We start from the raw sequence: 13,542 nt of genomic DNA on the forward strand, positions 1-13,542 counted from the left end.
CACATTTACTTTTATTGATTAAGCTCTTTTGAGTCAGTTAGTTTGTTTGAAGTATTTCTGAGACCTCAGGTGGTTTAATTTGACGGGACTGGTTCCTTTAGGTTGTGTGCATGTCGATAATGAGTTTTTCCCCCCACATTTCTAGAGTTATATATAGCGTGAACTTGACCCAAAGGTATTTGGTTTTTATAGCGCTTTACACTAGCACCAGTTACATTATATGGGGACACAGTCATTTTTTGTTAGGCACAGGTAGATTAGGTGATTTGCCCAGAATCGCAGGATGTTGCGCGTCCTTGCCGAGACTCCAACCCGGTTCCCCCAGATTTGCGGTCGACCGCCCTAGCCGTTAGGCCAACTCCTCCCCCAGTTGACTCCATTTATTGTATCTGCACCACGAATAGATACGCCTTTGCCTACATATGTGGGTACAGTGATTGCCTACATATGTGGGTACAGTGAGTGGGGATACCATGACACAACTGTAAGCTAATAGTTGCCTTTGTATCAGAAGTGAGCATCAAAAATGATACATGGGATTTTACTGTCTTCCTATACAGGTTGTGACTTCCCAACAAAATTGCATTTTATACAACAGTTGATTAGGCCTATATGTAGTCAAATGGCACATTGTTGAATATTTAATTATTGTATCTTTCGCAAACTCTGAACATGCCAAAACATGTTCAAGCATTTTCTAGATCATAAAGAGATTTGACAAAACTTAAAATGAAGAATTGGTACAGTCATTAAATACTGATGAATATGAAACGAAGACCTCCTCACTTACAAGAGGAGGATCTTAAATTGTGTTAGGAATGTGATAGGATGATGTAACCTTTCTGGTCCATGTTGATGCCAACCCACAGAGACTGGGGTCTAGTTTTTGCCTCCTGTATGTCATGATTTGGCATCTCCCAGTTTTCATTTACTGCACAAATAACTGCTTTTCTCCAAACCTGCTATAATGCCTATTCCCTGGAAAACAAGCAGTTGGACATTTCTTAGCTAACTCTTAGAGAAGCTAGTAAAGTATTTGCATAGTGAGTGTGATATGATCCAATTTTCATGACCGCTAAGCTGTACAATGCAACGCGCCCTTAACATATGCAAGAATTGATTGTCTGCTAAAATGGCACGGCAAGTGTCCATCTTTGACTGTAGTCTGCTGTGTTGGTCACTAGGTAGTAAGGATAACCAGGGTAACGCAATATCCTTGAAAGGAAACCGTGTCAAAATCTGTAGAGAGAAAAATTACTCGCATAGATGTCATTTACAGAACAAATAAAGCAATTTGTGGTAATCCAATTTCCAACCCAATTAATGTTACAACATTAGTTGAACAACGTGAATGTTTAATCGGGAAATCATACCATAAGTTAAAAATCAAAAGTACAGCAAAGGTGCTCGGTGCCCAAAGTGATTACACAGTAAGACAATAATATTGGAAGTTAATCAGAGTATCTGTCTACTTAAGCTATCAACGATCTTTAGACCCCCACCTATATATTAAACAAAAACGTATAAAAGGACACAACTGAGCCACAAAGGCCTCCAGTCAGGTTACTGTTCTTGTGCCACGGGAGGGAAGGGGTCAATGGAAATTGGCAAACGTGCTATTATTAGGGGTGTATTTGATGATGTAACTTTTTATTCTCAGACTTACGGTTGCTCCATTAATCATGGTGTGTCTCTGGCTTCAGTGAAAACCTAGAAAGTGTTACTGTTGATGGTAGAATTGAGTCCCTCTATGTTCAGTCATTTCTCAATCCTAGCAACTTGCAACCGTGGTAATTTGACAGAGTGAAACTGGACTGAGATTTATTCTCACTAAGCAACTTCATTATCATTTGTAAGGTTGCATCCTCCAGTGCTGAATATTATGGACATACTGACCAGTGATAAAATAATTACATCAGAACCTCACCCGTGCCTTTTATGTAGGCATCCATTAATTCGGTTTCCAAACGAGTCAAGGTGGATCTCCTATGCTTCAAAGATGAACTTAAATCATTAGGGATCTGCTTATTTGAACCTGCTTATCTAATGTTGCATCTGTAGGGTAGTTGGGTATTAGTGGGTGCCAACTTTTGTAACATAAGGGTGTTTGGAAGAGTAAGAGAGAAGTTCTTGTGCACCAGCGCCCCCGCAGGGAACTATCTTACACCAACGCCCTCTTCCAGAGTTACATGTGCAGGGGGAGAAGCAGTCAGAACCCCTAGAACACGTGAAGAAAGTGCCGACTGAGGCTACATTAACCGAATATTGCCCGGCAAGTGCAGTAAGAATTTGGTGCTAGGAACGTGCATAGCACAGAATGTACATTTTGTTGAAATAAAATAACATTTTAGAGTGTCAGTGCTATGATTACATTGATGATCCTGTCACAAGTAGTCACAATTGTACCCTCTGTACATCCCCTTTGCCCCGTGCTCTTGAACAACTTAAGCATGATGCAGGCTGAGCACCTCCGCCCAGTCCACAATTAGGAAACAGTCCAATTTGTATGTCGTGCAGAATTTAACGCTTACCTATTTTATAGTTGCATTGATATGGTTTATAGTTATGTTAAAATAGTTCAACAAGAGAGTCATTTGTGATCTAACATTGCCACGCATGCCACTGACATCGTATTTAAAAATAGACATTCTACCTTTTTTTTTTTTAAATGTAATTCTTGAAATACCACTTCAAGACCGTGGGCCAAAGGGTGGTACACCTATTCCCACTGTACTATAGTGGTACAGGTGGCAATAAAACCATTTACACTACCAAAACGATTAATAGAGTAATACCGGAGGAAATGACATTTAACCGGCACCTGCGCACATCCTGTTTTTCCAGCACATGCGCACGTTATCATTATTAAAACTATTTCTAATGCAGGTCCGTTATACAAATAATCATTAGTTCAGACGTGGCCGTGCAACACACATGCTTGTAACTTTTATAACTTTACTTAGAGGGCTACATCTATTTTCTTGTATATTTTCATGGAGCGTGCCACATTTTAAACATAAACCAGAATGAGCAAGACCAGGAAAATAGAAGGGTTCAATTCTACCATCCACGGTAACACTTTCTAGGTTTTTCAGTAAAGTCCGAGTCAAACCATGAATAATGGAGAACACTCGTTCTATAGAATGGGTGGAACTACTATAGAACACAGTCTCCCACGCCTCTGCATTGCTGGAATAACATGCAGCACAATGTAAGGCGAGGCCAGGCTGAACCAGGAAAGGAGATGGAGACTTTCAGGGCCGACCAGATAAGCAACGGCTACATCACGCTTCCGAGATGCCACTTCACCGCATATTATCAGGACCCATTGTTCTTGGGTGAGTGGGCCAAACCGATTCAGTGCAAGCAAGCCAAGATTACTTCGGACTCTCACAATGCATTGCCTTCTCACATCAAGCTTAGAATTGTAAACATAGCGTCCTAAAACATGGAGCAACACTGAAGCTCCCTGCATCTAACAGCAGAGAGGGATCTCGGGGGTTGGTCCGAGGGTGGGGTGTAGCTTACTGCATTGTTCAGATGGTGGTACGACCCTTTCTCTCTTTAATTACATCAGGTTACCAAAAGGTCAGTTGATTAAATCGAACAAGTATTGGCATAGCCAATAGGTCTCTCCTTTGGGACCTTAAAAGTGTTTAGCCATTGTGAGAAGTTGGCCTGGCATATGCTGTCCTCTAGTTATAGGGGACACCTTGCACCAGTCCAATTCGACTCTTAAGGTGATAGGTTAAAGACAACCTTTAAAGAAAGCTATCCTAGTGGTAGCTGTGGAGAGCAGCCTTCAGGCTAAGTCTTGAAGGAGTGTTAAGCTTATTGTTTTACCATAGATAACCTCTTGAATGACCAAATGAAAGAGTAGTCCACACAGGGGTGTGTGTGTGTATATATATATATATATATGTGTGTGTGTGTATATGTGTATATATATATGTATATGTGTATATATATGTGTGTGTGTATATGTATATGTGTATATATATATATATATATATATATATATATATATATATATATATATATATATATATATGTGTGTGTGTGTGTATATATTCTAAGAATAATCCCACTAGTCTCTTTATGAGGCTGGAGGTAAAGATACAATTCAAACAAGCATTGATAGTTACAATAAATAGCACTGGAATCATAGGGCCCCAGGGGGGGACCAAACCATGTATTAAAAATTTTTTATAAGAACCACGACAATTCTACAGACAATGCCTAGGGCATTTAGGGTCGCTGGCCCCTTTAGAAATCACCCAAGGTAGTGAGGAAGGGGACCCACGGGAGACGCGTGCAGTGGTATAAGCTACTGTCGGGATCTCTATTAAACCCTATGGAGAATGTCGCGGTTGAATTTTGCAAAGATTAAAACACTTCTAGCAGGAGTTCAAGTTCAGCAGCTTAGAGTTAAGCTTTTGGAGAGCCCACACCCACGAGAGTACCAAGGTACCACTGTTACCTGCCCCAGGGAAGCCGGGTGCATAGGTCGTTTTCGATGTCAGGTCGCGGGCTGGTTTTCAATGGGAAAACGTGAAGAACTACTGCTAGCAAGAAGCGTCGTCGATGTGAAGATTGAAGATGTAGGTCTTGAAGAGAAGGACCTGAAAGCAGAGGGGACAGAGTCTGGGTCACGGCACAGTGACCAGGGAGCTCAAGAGAAAGAGCCCTTTAATGTCGGGTGCTTCCAGGTGGAAGATGAGTAGATTGGATCAGCAGCCACGAGCTCCGGGAGGCTTCAAGGAAGGCCAGCTTCTGGAGGGCGACTGTCCCGCGAAGGATGAGGGGCGCTGCGGTGTTAGTGTCTGGATTGGATCCACTAAGCCTTGGCAACCGCAACCCACGCAAGAATAAAAAAACAGCTACTGGTGCAGACCCGTGAGGTCTCCAGCGAGGAAACTGAAGAGCAGGCCTGGAGCAACCAGGGGAACTCTTGGAAGTAAAGATTGACCTCTGCCAGGGCCCACCAGTCGAGAGACAAGGGACCGCAGGAGGCAGCAGTTTGGCGTGCGTAAAGATGCGCCCACGGGTCGCCGGAGCGGGCTAGGGCGTCTATCTTTGGCACAGATGATGCTGAGAGGTTGGCTCAATAATGGGCCAAAGCACAACTTCCCCACTTGTCGGGTTCGTGTGCTGTGCAAGAGGTGGCCGGTGTCCTGGGGTATTGGGGATCTCGGCACCCACAGGGTCCACGGTGCTAAGCTTTGCTGTGCGCACTCGCTGGCCTCTGGGATGCTCGGAAACCCACCTCAAGGTAGATAGAAGTCGTCGATGTCCGTAGGAGCAGCGAAGTTCCAACCGGGTCACTTGCAGTGTTTCAGGTGCCTGCTAAGCAGAGGGGTAACTCCTTTACCCCAAGGGAGATTTCTTCATTCAGCTGTGCGGCAGTTCAAGTCTGTAAAGTCCAAGAATAATCTGAGGCTCTGGGGACCCTGCACCCACCTTATCCAGAGGTATAGGGGGGTGGCTAAATCAGAGCCCATCAATGAGAGTTCAGGCGGGAAAGGGTGGCTACACCCTCTCCCCTTTGTGTGTTTCCCGCCAGGGCAGGGGACAGGATGCCCCTGAACCGGTTCCAGGCGGTGTATGCAGAATGTAGGCACTGGAGAAGCCTACGTGCAACTTTGAAAGGCATCCTATGGTGCACCCACCCAGTTCCAATCCACATAGTCTGTCTGGGGAGGTGGGAACACCTCCCTTCAACAAGATCCCTATTGTCCAGCTGCCGTGGCTGGAGTTCTGCCCAGCAACAGGCAGCCAGAGTCGTGTGGGTGGCGGGTAGCATCCATTTTGTACTACGTGTGCACTTTTTTTAATTGGTGTCTAAATTCAGCCGCTTTTACCCTATCTCCCCTCTAGCAGGGGGGAATCATGCCCTCATGCCCATGGCTGGACTGGGGGTATGATCCCTACATGTTTGACACCAAACACGACCTGGTTCTGTGCAGCCACTCAAGTTATCACGCTATCGCGATTACTTATAATGCGGTTAAGAGTATATGGTATGGCTGCACTACAAACAACCTCGTACTAGTTTTTACGAAGGTTGCAGAGGGGCCCTACTCAGGTAGGGGTTCCCCCTCACACACATCTCAGCACCCTGCCTTGTAGGATTAGCAAGGCCTGATTTAGGGGTGACCTATGAGGATATATATGTTGTAATTAAGTGGGATACAGGGTACCTATATCCCTGTAAGGGGTGCAAGCACCACCATACCCAGACTACAGTAGTGGTCTGGTGGTGTCAGTTTGTATGGCTGTCCCAGGGTGGCACAATAAGTGCTGCAGCCCCTGGTAGGCCTCTGAGGGACCCATGCCCTGGGTACCTAGGGTACCATCTACAAGGGGCTGATAGGGTGTCCTCAGCATCTAAATGGTATGTACCTAGGGTACTCACATCGGTTTAGAGAGGAAGCAGATAGGCTGGGGTCCTGGATAGCAGGGCCACAGCCTGGCTAGAGTCATAAAACAGTCAAAACATCAGCAAAAAGTTGGGGGCAACTATGCAGTCGATGCCACTCTCCTACAGCCATGCAACACTTGATGTTGTTGCACCAAGGATATTCTGCCGGATAACTAAACACTTATAGGCGAGACCTATTGGCGATGCCAATGCTTGTTTAGGACTTGTGCCCTGCCTAGATGGTGGTGTCTGAGGGGCTTGAAACACTATGAGTTGACAACAGCAATGCAGTGAACAATCTACTTGCAAAAGGTATAAAGAAAAGCTGTGATAGATGCAGCACTGCCCACACTTGCTCATGAAACCACAGTGATGGCAGCAGTTGCTTCTCCAGATCTAGACAAGCAAGAAAACCATAACAGCTCTGCCGTCATGAGCAGGAAGTTTAACAGCTGCAGCACTGGTTGTAAACATACATAAAGAGTAACAATAGGAAAGAAGGTACATAAGACGACAACATGAAGACAGCATGCTTTACAAATCTAGAATTATGTGACAGCACCAGTGTGCCCTGCAGAAAGCAAGTGCGTTAACACCAGTACTACCCACATCACTTTGTTATAGTTGCACTGCTACCTCCACTATCAAATTTTTAAAGCAACGGTACTTCCTCCGAAGTCATTCATGTAGTGCAGTACCACAGTCCTGCAGTGTTACAGTACTGCATTAACAGCATCACGGCGTGAAAGCAGCACGGTCACCTCCACACTCCAACACAAACAGCGTGGCAGTTGCTGTACCAGCTCTCAGACGGCTACCTGCCATAAAGAAATACTGAGGAAGAACCAGGCATGACATCCATCCCCACATGCGTGACAGCAGCAGGACCACCTGTACAGCCATAAAGAAAATGTAATAGTAACAGTGCTTTCATCAAGATGTATTTGTTGTGCAGGAAAGAAAACTACTTTAAAGTGTAACGAAACAGATAACCCGCATACTACTACAGTGCATAGGTAGACACATAAAAACAAGCTCTCCCATCGTAGCACTCACTTCTCATCTCCCGGTGGAGGGTGTCGAACGCCACAAATGGCCTCAGCCCGGCCATAACGAGAGATAGTCGGAAAGATAGTCCACTCAGAATGTCAGGCAGCCTCGGAGGGCGTCTGGGTGGAAGCTTGAGTCGTCCGTATCATCCCAAAGAAGACTGCAATTGGTTAGCTCGTGCTATTGACCCCGGAAGAGACCGCCCCAGCTACCCATGAGACGCTATTCCAGCCACTAAGATTCTTTGCCACGGGGTTGAGTTTAGCACTATGGCGCTAACTTCAAGTTTGAGTGCTAGTTTTGAGTAACGCCTAACAATCCATGACATTCCCGGGTGCCCAGAACGCTGGGATGTGCTTGGATGGAATCCGAACATATTGAAGCGTGGAGAGGAGGGCCCCGGCTCAGAGAAAACTGATCACCCCTAACGGTCACCAGATCACAGCATGGACTCGCTGGGACAACATCATATGCTTATCGGTGCAGGGGGGAAGTAGAGACAATGACTTGGCAGCCTCGAGGACGGTGCTAGCAGCGCCGGGGCCCGATGCGAGGTGAGCCGGTTACCTGCCGCTGGAGAGTGGGGAATAAGCATCGGAAAGGTCATGCGCAGTGAAAGGCCTCCAGGGGAGACAGCCATCACACAACAAGGGGTAAAGCACACACAAAAGTAAACAAGCTGTTTACTGCTCGCGGGCGTATATGGTTAGCATGCTATGCAAGCATAATGGAAGGGAATGGGATGTTCTGTGCGGCCGTGACCGGGAGTTCTGTGCGCGCGCAAAAATAATATAAAAAAACACGCTAGTGGTGCGCATGCGCACAGGGAGAGGAAAGCAAGGGCCGTGAAAGTGATCGCGATGCACTTAATTGACGGAGGGAAGACAGATGGCGCTGCGTGCGTGCACACAAGCGTAACCGCAAGCTTGACGCCAAGAAAAGCCTTTGGTAGCACTTTGAAAACCCAGTTACTAAATGTCTTGCCAGAGAAGTGCATGTGCTGGCTCAGGCGAGACCTAAAAACGGAAAATGAATGGAACTAGAAAAGTCACAAAGGGTACAGATTAGCAACGGGCTATGCCGGTTGTCATAAGGTAGTGACCCCTCACCTTGTCTGTTTCATACCCTAAGCATGTAGACCAATATGACTTCAAGCCTTTGCGAGGGTCCATTTCAAAGGCTTGATGTTTTCAATATAGGTTTTTTAAGAAGTTTGGAAATGACAGCGATTGAGTTGAACAATAACATGGACTTTTGAAGTTTATTTAAGGATTTCTTTAGGAGAGAGGTTACTCCCACTTCAGGCGAGAATATATGTGCTAATATTTGTTGTATATGAAGGTGGATTGGGCCTTAGTCAAATAAGCATCTACTGAGGGAATTTAAGACACCTATTTGAGTGCCAAGAATCAATTACTTTAGTGTGTGGTTATTTAAGTATTCTTTATTTCTGATGGATATATCCTCTTTCAGATTCCTAACCTGAATAAAAATTCCCACAGGTGGCAGACTGGTCTGTAAATACTTCTTCCCAGTTGTAGCTGTCCAGCTTTGTCTGCCAGAAATGACGTCCAAGGACTATAATATGCACCCCTGTTATTTCTTGGCTTGTTTTTTTAGTTATGTTTGCACCTCCTCAATGTATTCTCTCCCTCTGTGCTTCTCAGTTTCGATAACAGCTAGGTCGAGTGTTACCTCTGAAGGCGTTCATTAAATGGCACTGCAGCGGTCTTCATTACATCTGCATTTAGTGTCTTGGATCCCACCATGGTGCCCTCTGCATGCAATTGATATTCCCTGATATACAAGAAGGCCATCAGGGAGCGGGAGACCCGAAAAAATGCAGCAAAGTATACCCTTTCTCCACTAAGAATCTTGTGAGGGGAAATATTTCCCAAAAGATCAAACCCCAAAAAGTGCCATAGGAAGAAGTGATCATCTTCCTCAAGGAAGTGGTCCCATCCCCAGGGCCGTTACAAGTTGCACGTCATTCCACAGCACAGGCCACCCTCTCAGCCAGTCCTTACCTCAACAACTGTATTACTCCTTTTTGGCAGCAGTGGATCTTAAAGTTGCAACGGATCAAATTCCTCTGTCTTCTGTTGAACTAGCTCCCCCAAGACCTTTCTGACTTTTACCCCACCAACACTGCCATATTCAAATGAGAGAAAGGTTTACCAGTTTTCAGACTGCTGGGTCATTCAGTTGATTTGCAGTGGCTATGCCCTACCCTTGCTGACCATTCACTTCACCCCTGCACCGATAAGCATATGATGTTGTCCCAGCGAGTCCATGCAGTGATCTGGTGAACGTTAGGGGTTATCAGTTTTCTCTGAGCCGGGGCCCTCCTCTCCACGCTTCAATATGTTCGGATTCCATCCAAGCACATCCCAGCGTTCTGGGCACCCGGGAATGCCATACTACCTATTTCTGCTTTAATTCCGCTTCGGAAGTGGCTGGTAGCATTTTTTTAATGAAATGCACTCTTAAATCGCACAGCCTATGACCACCCACATTACCAAGGGCACTTCACAGTACTTACACTGCCCCACTCGCCATGCAACGCGCTAACATCCTATACGCCCTTTTGCTGCGGCTAATTGCACCGATTGTAACTGGGACACGTAATCGCGCCATTTTACCTTGTCCGCTTTTCCTCGTCGGCATCACGCACGAGTAGAACTCTTCATGTCGGTGCTTGTTTTAAAACCCAATTGCACTGGCCATAACTGGGACACATAGTCGCGGCACTCTATCTGCTTTCCATGTCGGCACAGAACACTAAGCATTCCGACGGTGCCCAATTCTTCACGCGCATTATAAAACCACATTACAGAGTACTTTGTACTGGTTCTGCTTCAACAATGACACTCCCATAACAGTCACCAGAACGCAGTGGTTGGCATACGGCAATTTTCACATGGCAGCACTCTTAACTGGTGTTCCCCTAGTTTAAGATTGCACAAGCGGCATCGCCCAAGCATCTATATGTGAGTCGCTGTCAGAAGGCAGAAGGTCTAAACCATACGCCCTTCCACCCCATAGAATTTCCTCGCCTGGGCCCACCCTGATTCTACCGCCAGGCCGCATTCGATGTCAATGTAGCCAGGACTCTGTCTGGTCTACTTTGGTTGAGTTGTCCATCCTCCCTTCTCACTCGTATCTCAAATGAACCAAGCCATCAAATAAACATGCTTAACACCCGCCTGTCTTCATTCCATAGGCTGTCATTCCCCCACTCAGTCCTGATGAAGACCCAACGTGACTACCCAATATAGCATTCCATGGGTTGAAACATCGACGACCACGCAAGGCCCAGATTGACCAAGGCTCTGCATATCAAAAGGAACATTACTAGCCAACTGAGTCATTGGTTTTACATAATTATCTGGTCTATCCCCCACTTGTACATAAACCTTTACTGTATATATTTCACACTTGTTGAGCACTAAGCACATATGTCACATGATCACCATTTATGTGTATATACTTCACATTATATTGAGCGCCTTGATCTACTACGTATATGAATGTATTTGAATGATTTAATTCGGATAAAATACAGACAGTATTTTGAGTCACGTTTTTATTTGTTGCAAAGTTTTTCCTGTGTTCAGGCAGTTGAGATACTGATGCTATTAATTGAAATTAGGACACCCATGTGACACCCAGTGCACTGATAAGTAACCTACTTTAACCCAACAGAATCAGGCTGAAAGCAGAGCAGGGGTGAGAAATCGATGAGGCATAGCTTAATCAAACAAGCATTGGCATAGCCAATAGGTCTCGCCTTTGGGACCTTGTAAGTGTTTAACCATGCAACAGTTAATGTTGGTGCCCCAAGGATATTGTGCTGCATAACTAAATACTTATAAGGTCTCAAAAGCGAGACCTATTGGCTATGACAATGCTTGTTATTCCCTGAGGCGGATGCGCCATTTTGGGCGTGGCCGGCTATGCAGATTTGGAGTATTCCACAAAAACCCTTGTGTCACAAGTCAGTTTAGTAGCCATTGCAACGCTAGTTAATGCATCGGTGATCTTCAGTTAAGTGTTTTGTTTTTTTTTGTTTTTTTTTTAGCAGATAGTACCTTTAACTTCTCCTGCATGTAAAATATGTAAGATGCAGCTAAGAAAATGGCAGCCCTGTTCTTGTATTTCATTGTTACATACCACTCGACGTAGTTATCAAGAATATTAGAAATTATCAATTACCTTTGATTTATAAGAGACTAACAAACTCAGCAGTGGGTGAAACATTGGCAAAGTATGACAAACTGTTTGTTCCCCTCCTGTTACGCAGTTCGTACAATCCTTTCTGAGAGCTGTCCCCCCAGAATTGATGTACAGGTAAACAAAACAAGAATAATGCATTTGTCAGCAGGTCAGTCAAAGTAAAACAGTGTTCTCATCCCAAGGGGTACGGGGCTCAATTCCTTTTGAAAAAAACAAACGTCTGTATTTAACCATTTTTGGGCTAGTCAGTCTAGATGTTGGTCGGCTTGAGACTAATGAGATGGCTACTTACAAATACCCAAAAACTTCTACCGTGATGTGCAGCAGATAGAAAACCTAGCCTCCCTTTGTGGTTCCATATCGAGGCCCATGTTATATGTATATATGTAAAGGCCTCTCTGTCTAGCACACAGGTGCCTTACACGGGCCACAGGCGTTTTAAGGAATAGGTAAAGTAGGAAATGCTTCCCACCTCACGACACACACATACACACATTCCAAGGCTTCCCTGGGGAAATTAACTTTCTCTCTAGCTCTTTTGTGTATTTTTGTCTTAACCTTTAACGTATAATTCAATATTGTTAGGCAACCTAGGGCTTGAATTAGTAAAACATGAGAAATAAAAATAGAATTTGTTCCTAACAGAGTCTCCAAAAACATTTAATGCCAGAAGGTGGGACACCCACACCGATGCCGAGAGTGCAGCAGTGCTTGAGGGGGTGACACCCTCCATGGCGAGACTGCAGCAGTGCCTGGGGGGGGGGTGAGACACCCTCACCGATGCCGAGACTGCAGCAGTGCCTGAGGGTTGACACCCTCCATGGTGAGACTGCTTCAGTGCCTTGATAAAGCAGCCCAGTATTCAGGAGGCTGCGGTGCCTGCGAGTGTTGCGCTTTCCGATAAAACAGACTGGCTCGTGAAGGGATGGCAGTGCCACACCATAACTGATTAAAAAAAATAAAACGATGAGGTAGACGTGCCTATCCCGAGAGCCACACCCTGCTGATAATGCAGACGGGCATGCATCGATGTACGGCACATTTCTGGCCCGCATCTCAATGACAAGATCTGTCTGGCATCTCTGCGCTCAGCCGGACCTGCAACACCGCCGTTGCTAAGTTTCAGTGCCAGAGGAGAAGAAAGTGAAGGCTTAGGAGCAAAGCAAGTCAGCCAAATCCTGCGGGACACTGTCAAACATGGTACGATGTCGACGCCCTGTGGCAGCCCACTGCAGTTTTTGAGATCATGCAGTCACGGAAAAGGCAAAGTCGCGGCCAAGACTGTGGAACATGTCAGCCGGTGGCACCATGCCACCCAGCACAACATGGCTGTCACACCATCCCGTCCGCGCGCCGTGTGCACAGGAGGCGTCCAAGAAGAGTTTGTTGTAGACACTTAACCAAATGCCCGGAAAGAAACAACACATCTAACAGTCTAACTATAAAGGGTCCAGGGCCGCGCATCGTCTGGGAAGCAAACAGGTTAACAGGAGGTTAATAAATAACTCAGGTTGTCATGGTAACGTCCAAAGAACCCAGTGCTCTCCTACAGGCCACTCGAGACAGAGTGTGAGCCCGGCTAAACTCCCACGATGCATTGGGTTGTTGAATGAAGGCCCAAGACTGTATAAATTGCCCCGGTGAGAACGCCATATAGTGGCTCCAGCAAAAGGTCTACAGATGATTGGAACATTTGTTTTAGTCTGCAAGACACATTTCACCACAGCATGAACGTACGGGTAGTGGAGGCCAGCAGAGTGACGCGATCTGTGGAGGGGGAGGGAATTGTAGCGCGGAGAGAGGCAAGGCTTAATGAGCATTGACCGAAACCCACA

The 13,542-nt window shown here is 45.7% G+C and overlaps 1 protein-coding gene across 1 annotated transcript in view; it reads left to right on the plus strand.

The window, feature by feature from the left end:
* The window catches only part of DEGS1 (delta 4-desaturase, sphingolipid 1), an 88,233-nt gene that overhangs the window by 59,892 nt on the left and 14,799 nt on the right, over positions 1–13,542 (plus strand). The window lies entirely within an intron of this gene.

The sequence above is a fragment of the Triturus cristatus genome, chromosome 6 (assembly GCF_964204655.1).
Source record: "Triturus cristatus chromosome 6, aTriCri1.1, whole genome shotgun sequence".
In the NCBI taxonomy this organism is placed as follows: Eukaryota; Metazoa; Chordata; class Amphibia; order Caudata; family Salamandridae; genus Triturus; species Triturus cristatus.